Genomic DNA, 9,694 nt, shown 5'->3' with positions numbered 1-9,694 from the left:
GGCAAGAAAGGAAGGAGATGTGGTGTGTGTGGACAGCAGCCGCGCTGGAAAGGATAAGGAAGCAGAGCGGTGTGCGGGCCCTCGCGGGATGACGTGTCTCTCCTGCTTTAGCGCTACGCGCGGGGTGAGTGAGTGGACCGGCCGATGCCCCGGCTGTAAACGTTTCCCTTTGTGCTTTCTCTGAGGCGTTGGAAAGGTGGCTATGCATGCCTGGGCTGACTCGGATTCAAAAACGAAAGTGCGCGTTTTAGGTATGCCTGGGCCGACTTCGACTCGGATTCAAATTGTTTGCCGCGTCTCCAGCGTCCCTGTTTTCTTGATCGCCCCCTTTCCCCCAAATCACGATCCATCTGACCTCCCCTCCAATCCATCTTCCTCTCTCTCCCAACGCCGGATCGTTGCTCCTCGATCAACTCCGCGGCCGCGACCATGGCCGGCACCACGGTGCTCCCGCCGTCTCTGCTCCCGCGCCGTAGCGCCGCTGCCGCCGCCGACCTGCACTCCTGCTCCTCCCGCGTGCGCGTGAACCCCGCCTTGATGGCGAACCCCGCGGCTGCCAAGAGGACAAAGCGCCCCGGATCCGTGCGCAGCGAGCAACCGCCGCCGGCGAAGCGCGTACGCGGTGCCTGCTCCGGGGGCGAGCTCCATGCCGCGGTCCCCGCCAACATCAAGGGTAGCAGCAAGCTTCCGTGTCCCAGCAGCGGCAAGGATCCGCTCCACTCCTCCGGGATCAAGAACCAGGTCGCCGAATCTCCGGCGAGCGCGACGCAGTCGAAGCCGCCGATCAGCATGCGCCAACTGATTGAGAATGCTCGCCTCGTCATGGATTGGGCTCACCCTGCCGCCGAAGAAGAGGCCAGCCGTCGGCGGGACATCGAGCGCAGCAGAGCGGAGCCCCGGCGAAAGGTGGAGCAGATGGCGGACACGGTGCAGTTCAACGACCCCTGGATCCATTACTCCGACGTGACCAAGTCCCCCGAGGAGCTGCTCCAAGCAAGACAGCACGCATGGCGTTATCAAGCTCACCGCATCGAGATGGCTCGTCGACGGGACTTTGCTCAAGCGATGCAAATCTACGGATGAGCGCTCGGGTGATGGAAGCAGAGGAAGAAATCATCAGCAGTGCAGGCTTGCTGGTGGTAGTCATGCATCAGAGGAAGCAAAGCAGAGGAACCAATTCCTTTCTTGAGTCCGTGTGGGTGAACCTTCGAGTTAAGCTAGTCCTTCCTAAACCATTCACACATGAGTTTCATTTAATCTTTGCATCTCTAGGTTCTGCACTTAATCACCAAGATTTCTAGTGTTCTTTCAATCCCTTTCAGCCATTAGTAATTTTACAAGAGTGTCAGCAGAGTCTCCATCTAGCTAGGCAGCAAAAACCTTGTTAAGATGTGTACGGCATAGTTACACTACATCCACACCTGGTCCTAAGTAAGGGTTTAAGTAAATAAAGGGCATTTTCAATAAATCAAAGTAAAGCAGATGAGCCTAAAAAGGAAGCTCATGTACTGCAATTCCGGCACGAGACAGAGCGTAAAACGCACTCGCCGCAAAATCCAAAACGCCCGTTTGCTACCCGGCTTGTAGCAGGAAAAAAGGAGTAGAATTGAACTTGTCGATACACACAGTAATCATGTGAGCTGCCTAGCGTCTGGAGACTATGCTGACCCTCCTGTAAACTTAATCTTGGCTGACTTGGATTCTTAGGCATTGGCGTCGTGGTGAGTTAAAGTTGCAGTTTCTGACGAGTAGCATTGGTTGGTGAACTCTTGTGTGTATGTGTGAGTGAAGCTTTGAGCTAAGCAAGTCCTTGATGTACCGACTATCAAGTCATACTGTAATCAATTTTGGATTTGAATGAGAAAATTGTTGGTCTGAATTTTGCAGAGCATTTGAGTAATCTTTTCGTATCTATTTATTCTTGTATGCTTCTGTGGCTTCTTAAAGCATTCTGCTGCTCTAGTCGGAAAAGTGTGTACTGAGGCACAGATCCAATGGAGGCCCGGCGAAAGGTGGAGCAGATGGTGGACACGGTGTAGTTCAAGACCCCTGCATCCATCACTCCGACGTGACCAAGTCCCCTGAGGAGCTGCTCCAAGCACGACAGCAAGCATGGCGTTATCAAGCTCAGCTCATCGAGATGGCTCGTCGATGGGACTATGCTCAAGCGATGCAAATCCACGGATGAGCGGTCAAGTGATCGAAGCAGAGGAAGAAATCATCAGCAGTGCAGCCTTGTTGGTGGTTGCAAGTGTGTAGTAGTATTTCACTGGCATGTTTTTCAGTAGTGCGAGTGAGATTCTTAATTTGGCCATCAATTAGTGTGCATTATGATCACAATTGATCAATGAATGCAAGGGATTGTTCTATGTAAAAGCATTGGATCTGATGTATGTTCTTTATGTAAAAGCATTGGATGTGATGATCCCACCAAGAAGATCACTTCTGTGCTTGAACTACTATTCCAGATGACTTCTATTTTCCTGGAGAAGAACAGATATGTGTGCTTGCTGAATTCCTGAATCCTGATGCAGAATTTACTTGTCGCATCAGACCTCTTTCTATGTTTTCGGTCTGTTGTATGCAAGCATTGGATCTGATGGATGCAAGCACACCAGGAAGATCACTTCTGTGCTTAAACTACTATTCCAGGTGACTGCTATTTTCCTGGAGAAGAACATATATGTTGTCTGAATTTTATGCCTCAACAATGCAGAATTTATTTGTCACATCAGGAAGGCGCCAAAAAGCATGTTTCATTCAGTACAATTGGTGTATATGCTATTTTCCTGGAGAAGAACAGATATGTTGTCTGAATTTTGCAACTGCTGCAAATTTCATTCAGTACAATTGGTATATATGCTAGACTAGTTTCATGTCACACTGCAGAGAAAATCAATATTACTTGTCAGCAATGGTGTTTACTGCATTTAATTAACATATTCATTGACATGGATCCATTGAGGTAAGGGAATTACAATGCATGATGCATCATCTGAATTCAAACTACACAGCTTCATTCGAAATCAACTCAGCTACAATGAGAAATGTTGGCAACATCCACAGGTATTGCAGTTCCTCCTCTGTACCTTCAGCGTCATCTGCAACTTCTCGGATTTTTTTCCTGAAGAGAAATCACGAGTGCGCACTTTAACATGCTTGGAAATGGAAAAATTAGCTCTGCTCTATCCAAATTTTGTAGCTCCTGGGGTGACAGATTCTTTTTCCTCTGTGAACGCCAGTAGTTTGTATGTATCTTGTCTGCTAATAAAGGGGCTTATTTGTAAGAGCTAGACCTCCTTTTAGCAGAGCTTGGAACGTCAAGATGATGTAGGCACAAAACAGTCCTGAACTTGTAGCAGCTCTGAACTTCAGGGTTAATATTGATGTTTCCTTCACTAAATAGCACTTGTCATCAGTAGGTAAATGAACTACTAGTTAAAAAGATAGTATGATCAACTTGAACGGTCAAAACTTGGCCTTTGCCCCCATTTGGCCATCACCAGTCATTTATCTCCAATTCTCAAGGCAAAACTTCCAGCAAAACATTCAGAATACTAGCCATCGCGGACGTATGGGACTAGTTGTTCTCCATTGTCACTATACAAACAAGGCCATTCTTCATTCCAGTTTTTATTTATTTCATTTCTTTTCTTTCCTTCATCATAAGTGGCTTGATCCAAAAACAAAGCTCGCAGCCAAGAACTATGTATATGTAGCACTATTGATCCTGTTTTCTACTACATCCAAAATAGTGATCTCAGAATCTCACCTGCATCAATCAAGTTTCTGAGATCATAGATGGCAAACCAAAACTTGCGAACCATCCCCAATAGCAAGCAGAAGCCATTATCCCTAAAATCGCAATCTGTCATGTTAGAGTACCTTTCCTCGAAGATTAACAGGGCCGTAGGCATTTCACATTTCACATTTTTCTGAAAATAAGCTCATGGGATTCTGGTAAATAACTAATCCTACCACCAAAAAGTATTTTCTTCAGAGCACTCCAAAGTCCGGATACATCCGAGTCACTCATAAATAAATCCTTATTTTTACATTGCATTAATCACAGTATTGAGTGTTAAAATATTGAACATCACTTATTCATATCGCCTAATTTCTAGAACAGGGCGATCGCTTCGTCTGCACAATTATTTCTACAAGGCCTCCAAGAATTATGTTGTACTATATGGAAATGCTCACTGCTATTCCACTTTCGGTCATCTCATGGAACATTTTCCTTCCAGTAACAGTTCTCCCAGCATGAAAAACCCCATCCAGTACGATGCCATATGTAACAGTGTCGGGTGTAATTCTCTTATGCAAGATTTCTCTGAACAGGGTTGGACCGCTATTGATCTTTCCTTTTTTACAATAGCAATCAAGAAGTGTACTGTAAGTAACAACATTAGGCTGAACACCAACTGATTCCATGGCATTGGCATCAAGTAATCTGAATGTTTATCCATCTTGCCGGCTAAGCAATATCCATTAACCAGCGAGTTAAATATAATGACACCAGGCCTCTCACCTATGCGTATAACCAGGTGGAAGATATCGTGTGCATCCATAACCCTTCCTTCGATGCATAGACTGTGTATTACTGAACTGAAGAATACTATGTCAGGACGAGGAACACCTCTGTTTATCATTTCACAAACCAACTCCTTAGCTTTAACCAAATCACCATTTATACAAATTAGGGACTTACAAACAACTGTGTCTGGCTGTACTCCCGTACAATCATCTCACTGAATTTTTCCATAGCATCGACCAGCCTACCCATGCTACAAAGTGCAGCTATTACAGTTGCGTAGGTGAATACATCCGCAGTCATTACTTGTCCCTGGATATCTAGTTTGTGGCCCTTGACAGTCATGGAATCATAAAATTCTGCAGCTTCTTTGCTTCTTCCATGCTTGCAAAGGGAACCGAACGAGTTGAAAGTAAAAACGTCTGGTATAAGACCCCGGCTTGTTATTTCTCTGAACATTTCAGCAGCGCCTTTCCATTGCCCTGATGTGGAATATCCATGGATGACACAATTACATGTCTCTTTATTCGGCCTTGCATCGCACATCAATGACCGAGCTACATGTCACTGCATTAGGCACAACCCCTTGTAGCATCATTTCATGGAACAGATGGCATGCCTTGCTTAAAGAAGCCATGGATGACCGTGTTATACGCCATCGCGTCAAGGAGGCAGCCACCTCCCTGTTTCGCCACCGTGTGGAGCAGGCCGAGTGCCCCGCTGGCTCCTTCTATCCACACATAACCTCTTAAGAACTACTGTATGTTGTATGGGACGGCATTAGGCACACAACCGAGGTCGGACATCCCATGAAGCAGCACGTCGATGGCCTCGTCGGTCCGCTTGGCGTAGCAGAGGCCCTTGAGGAAGTTTTGGCGACGACCTGGTCTGCCTTGAGGCCCGTCCTGACTGAGGAGATGGCCGAGGAAGGCGAGGCCTAGGTCCGGGTGACGGGCGCGGCAGCAGCAGTCCATGAGGATGCCGTAGGTGTACACTGTGGGCCGGCTTCCACTCCGCGCACGCGGTTTAAGAGGACGACTCTTTGACGCCGGACGCAGAGGACGTGGCGCGGGCGAGCACGGCAAGGAGGCCGTTCAGGGAGCGGCTGGGGACCAGGGTGTCCCGCCGTAGCAATTCGTCGAACAGGCGGTCTGCGTCTGGTCGGCTGAGCGCGCCGGCGCGGACGCACTCTGTGGCCGCGGCGAAGGCGGCTCGGGGAGACCAGGAGCGCGAGGGCGGCGAGGTGGTGGAGGAGGAGAGGCGGCAGGGGCAGCGGATGCCGACGCGGCACGCGCAGGCCGTGGTGGAGTAGAGGCGTGTCGTCAGGAATGGCGTTTCAGCAACGTACGCCCGGAGCACACCAGCTCGAGGCTGGCATGGGGAGGGAGTAAGATGCGGGACGTGCTGAGTTATTTTCTTTTCTTTTTGCATAAACGGATGTGCTGAGTTAGAGCATCTACAAGCAAATCCAGTCCCCTATATCTCCATATACGCATACACATCGCTCAATCAAATTTGATGGAGTATCTCCATATACGCATACACATCGCTCATCACACACAAACAACGAGAAACACACATAAATGCAATTGATGCGTACATAAAAATACATAATGCAAACATAAAATTTGTTCATAGTGCACAATCAAAACACAAAAAAGCATAGTTCAGTGATTTTCAACGTGAATTCACATATGCTCCACAAGATCATTAAAAAGTTGCATGTGCACATGTTAATCTCGAAGTTGTTGATGAATCAGAAAAAAGTCGGCAATAACCTCCGCCTCTTGTTCCGGGAGGTGGACCTAAACTCCGGGTTTTACAAAATCATGAGTACGGGCTACCCCACCAGCCGGCGAAGCTCCTCATGGTGTTGTCGTCACGATAAAGTGCGCACACGCATGAGGAAGACTGGTTGCTGACGTGGTGCGTTCGTAGGGTGAAGGAGCGCACCGCGAGCAGCCTGGAGCATGGATGCAAGCTCGCAACCGCGGTGGCGGTCTTCGGCACCGTCCATGCTAGGAGCTGCGGTGGCCGTCGGGTCGATGACCGGATCGAGCAGAGGAGGGGTCGGGTGAAGCAAGCAAGGAGGGGAGGGAGGGTCGGCAGTGGGGCGATGCTCCAGCGGCAAGCTCGCCGACGGGAGCCGCTCTAGCGGTCGAGTGCGATGTGAACAAGCGAGCATGGGCAGTGGTGAACGTGTTGCACCCAACATGCTCGATAAAATGCACGGGTGAAAGTGTATCTGCAGTCTACTAACGGGTGGGCATTTTGTTAACTTAACGTTTCAGCATACGATGTTAGATTTTGGTGCCACATCAGCCTTGACAGTGGGCCCAGCTTGTTATATTTTGCATCAAACAGCTCTCAGTCCAGCGTTTAGTGCTTCAACAAACAATTACTCAAGACCAGTCTTTTTGGCAAACTTTTACGAAAATGGTGGGTTTCTGCACCGCGCAATGCAATTGTGATGGTTATGGACAATTTACTCCTCCCATCCGGATTTCAATATTTATGGCATCTTTGGCCTTATCATAAGCAAGCATTATGAGAGCAACCGTGCATTTCTATAGGGGAAATAAAGATAGTTTCTACAACAATCCTTCCTCGTCATGAAGTTGTCATCAGCCTCCTCCACGACATTCACTATGCGTAAGAACAAATCTTTGCTCATCTGAAAGCGACATCGAAAAGAATCTTCATACTATGTTGGGTTCGGTTTGAAATAGTCAGCATAAAGAAGCCTTGCAGCAGCAATCCTACCCCGGGGAACAACTCTCAGCCCTTTTATCGAACTCTTGAGGTTCAGTACATGCTCCTCTGCCTTCTCCATTTCTTCTTGGATGCTCATCATCATCATCATCATTTCAGCATCTTTGTCGCTTGAATCCGACGATTCGATGAACTCTCTGTATATGAATTTGTCAAGGTCCATGTTTCCATAGCCATCACTCGATACAAATGACCAGAAAATAAAAAATGATTGGGCATTTCATCTAACACATAGAGCACGAGGTGTATGTGTAGAGGAGTTGCACGTACCATGGAGGCATCCAGTAGCGGTGAACTTTTTTGATGGTGGAATGGTCGATGATGTTGTCAGTTGGGGCCTCTGGCAACGACACGGTAGGTTGGGGACGACGGCGGACCAACAATATCCGCGAAGTTATTATGACATTTTTGTAGTTGTGGCAGAAAATAGGAAAGGAAGAGGGCAGGACGAGCAAAGAGAGGGCTGCCTTCCAGCAATTTGGCATGGGCCCCTATGGTCATTTTGACGTGGCGGGCGCGTCTAGGTGTCCCCATATTCGTCCCACACATGTGCTAGGTATGGGGGTTTCCGGTCAGCCCAGACGTTTGGGCCACATTTGGATGGCCGATTGGGTGGCTTTTTCTGTCTGGGCAGTGTCCGAGCAGGCCGTTGGGGGGTTTGGGTGGATATGGGGCGTCCAGTGGTAGATGCTCTTAGTTAACTGATTTGTAAACTCGTGGACAAAACCAACTCCTATGTGACGCATCCAAGGACAAAACCCGACCACCCCTGATTTATCGGCCTGGCCAACTACACCATCATTTTTGGAAGAACCTATGCGTGTGCTGAAGCCCAATTTGAAGGCATAGTCATTGTAGAACCTTTGAGCATCATCGACAGAGTTGAACTCCATGCCAACATAGGGCGCAAGGGGCTAGATGAAATCTCATCTTCTTCTTCCACACCATTCATTGTTGCGCCGACATTGAGCATGCCATCTAAATCCATGCCACCACGAGTTGCAAAATGTTGCGGAAGCATAGCTCTCCTCACCTCTTGTCCTACCTTCGGTATCCTATCAGCAATGCAGCAAAAGTTGAACGTCATACATCAGCCACATTTAGAACAAATGGTAGGACATGTTTTACTTTCATTTATCAGACAATATCATCATTACTTTTGCAACATAAACTTTTGTTCCAAAGCAAAATAGTATGTTCAGTGAAGGCAAACAAATCATAAGTTCATGAGCTGAACCAGTTGTTTTTCTTTTTCGTTTACTACTGAATCGCAACTTAATATATTTTTGGATGGAGTCCCCCTGCTACTGATTAACTGAACTGTGCAAAAAATTTAGAAAAATATCTGGTTTACTGGACTTCAACATTCAATGAGGATACACCTGAAATTCAACATTAAAATTCAACATATTCAGCTCAATAATGTTAAGAAAAAAATCAGCTATTGCAACCTACTGAATTCAACATCATTTTGTTGGGGGTGCATCTTTTTTGTATTGAGTTCAATATGAACATCCAGCAAGTTCATATCTGTTAGCATCAATGCAACAAGGAATATACTCAGGAAAACAATTAGTCTCTACACAATCAAGCTCATCATCATTGCAAATGCTTCAACGCTTCTGCAAAACACAGAATCGCTCAAGGATTTAGAAGGCTAGGGTTTTCAGATAAGAACTCACACAGTTTGTAGTGGATCTGGTAGGGGTGCCATCAGGGAAAACAATTGCCGGATCATGGTACATCCGTGCAGTAGTGGCTTAAAACCTGGGATATATGCCGCTCGTCGGAGCTTAATTCATTCGTCGGGAAATAGTCATCGTGATGAGGACACCACAACCATCGACAAGTCTCCAACAATTATAGGTCCAATCACAAGAAGTCGTGCCAAACTAATAAGTGACCAGGTGAACACTAACTTAAGTTTACCTTGTAACCTTGATGACACAACTATTATTTCATCCCCATTATTGTTGGTTGAACTTAGGTATCACATGGAAGAAACCCAACAACCTATGAGCTCTTAAAGCAACCGGTTTGGAGGAACAAGTTTGGAGGAAACAAGTTTCAGGTGAAGCTGATGTTGTCAGTTTTTACCTCTAATGTTTTGGTGTGCCACACCCATGTGGTGGAGAGACGGGGCTATAGGGGTACATTACAGAAGCTACATCAAATTATCTTTCCAATGCAAAAAACCACACATCATTTGGAGTTGTGAGTCAAAAGTTGTAGTCATTCTCGTGGAAGGTGTCCAGACTGTCAAGGCTTCGCGAATTTTGAGGAGCTCTCCAACAACTCCCAAAGTTGACTGCTTATTTCCACAAGAAAGTCATGCAAACCTATTTACTTTTGAAACCATTTTCACACCTAGCCAAGCGGGGTTGTCCC

Source organism: Triticum aestivum, chromosome 7A (assembly GCF_018294505.1).
Source record: "Triticum aestivum cultivar Chinese Spring chromosome 7A, IWGSC CS RefSeq v2.1, whole genome shotgun sequence".
Lineage (NCBI taxonomy): Eukaryota > Viridiplantae > Streptophyta > Magnoliopsida > Poales > Poaceae > Triticum > Triticum aestivum.
This window is presented reverse-complemented; position numbering follows the sequence as displayed.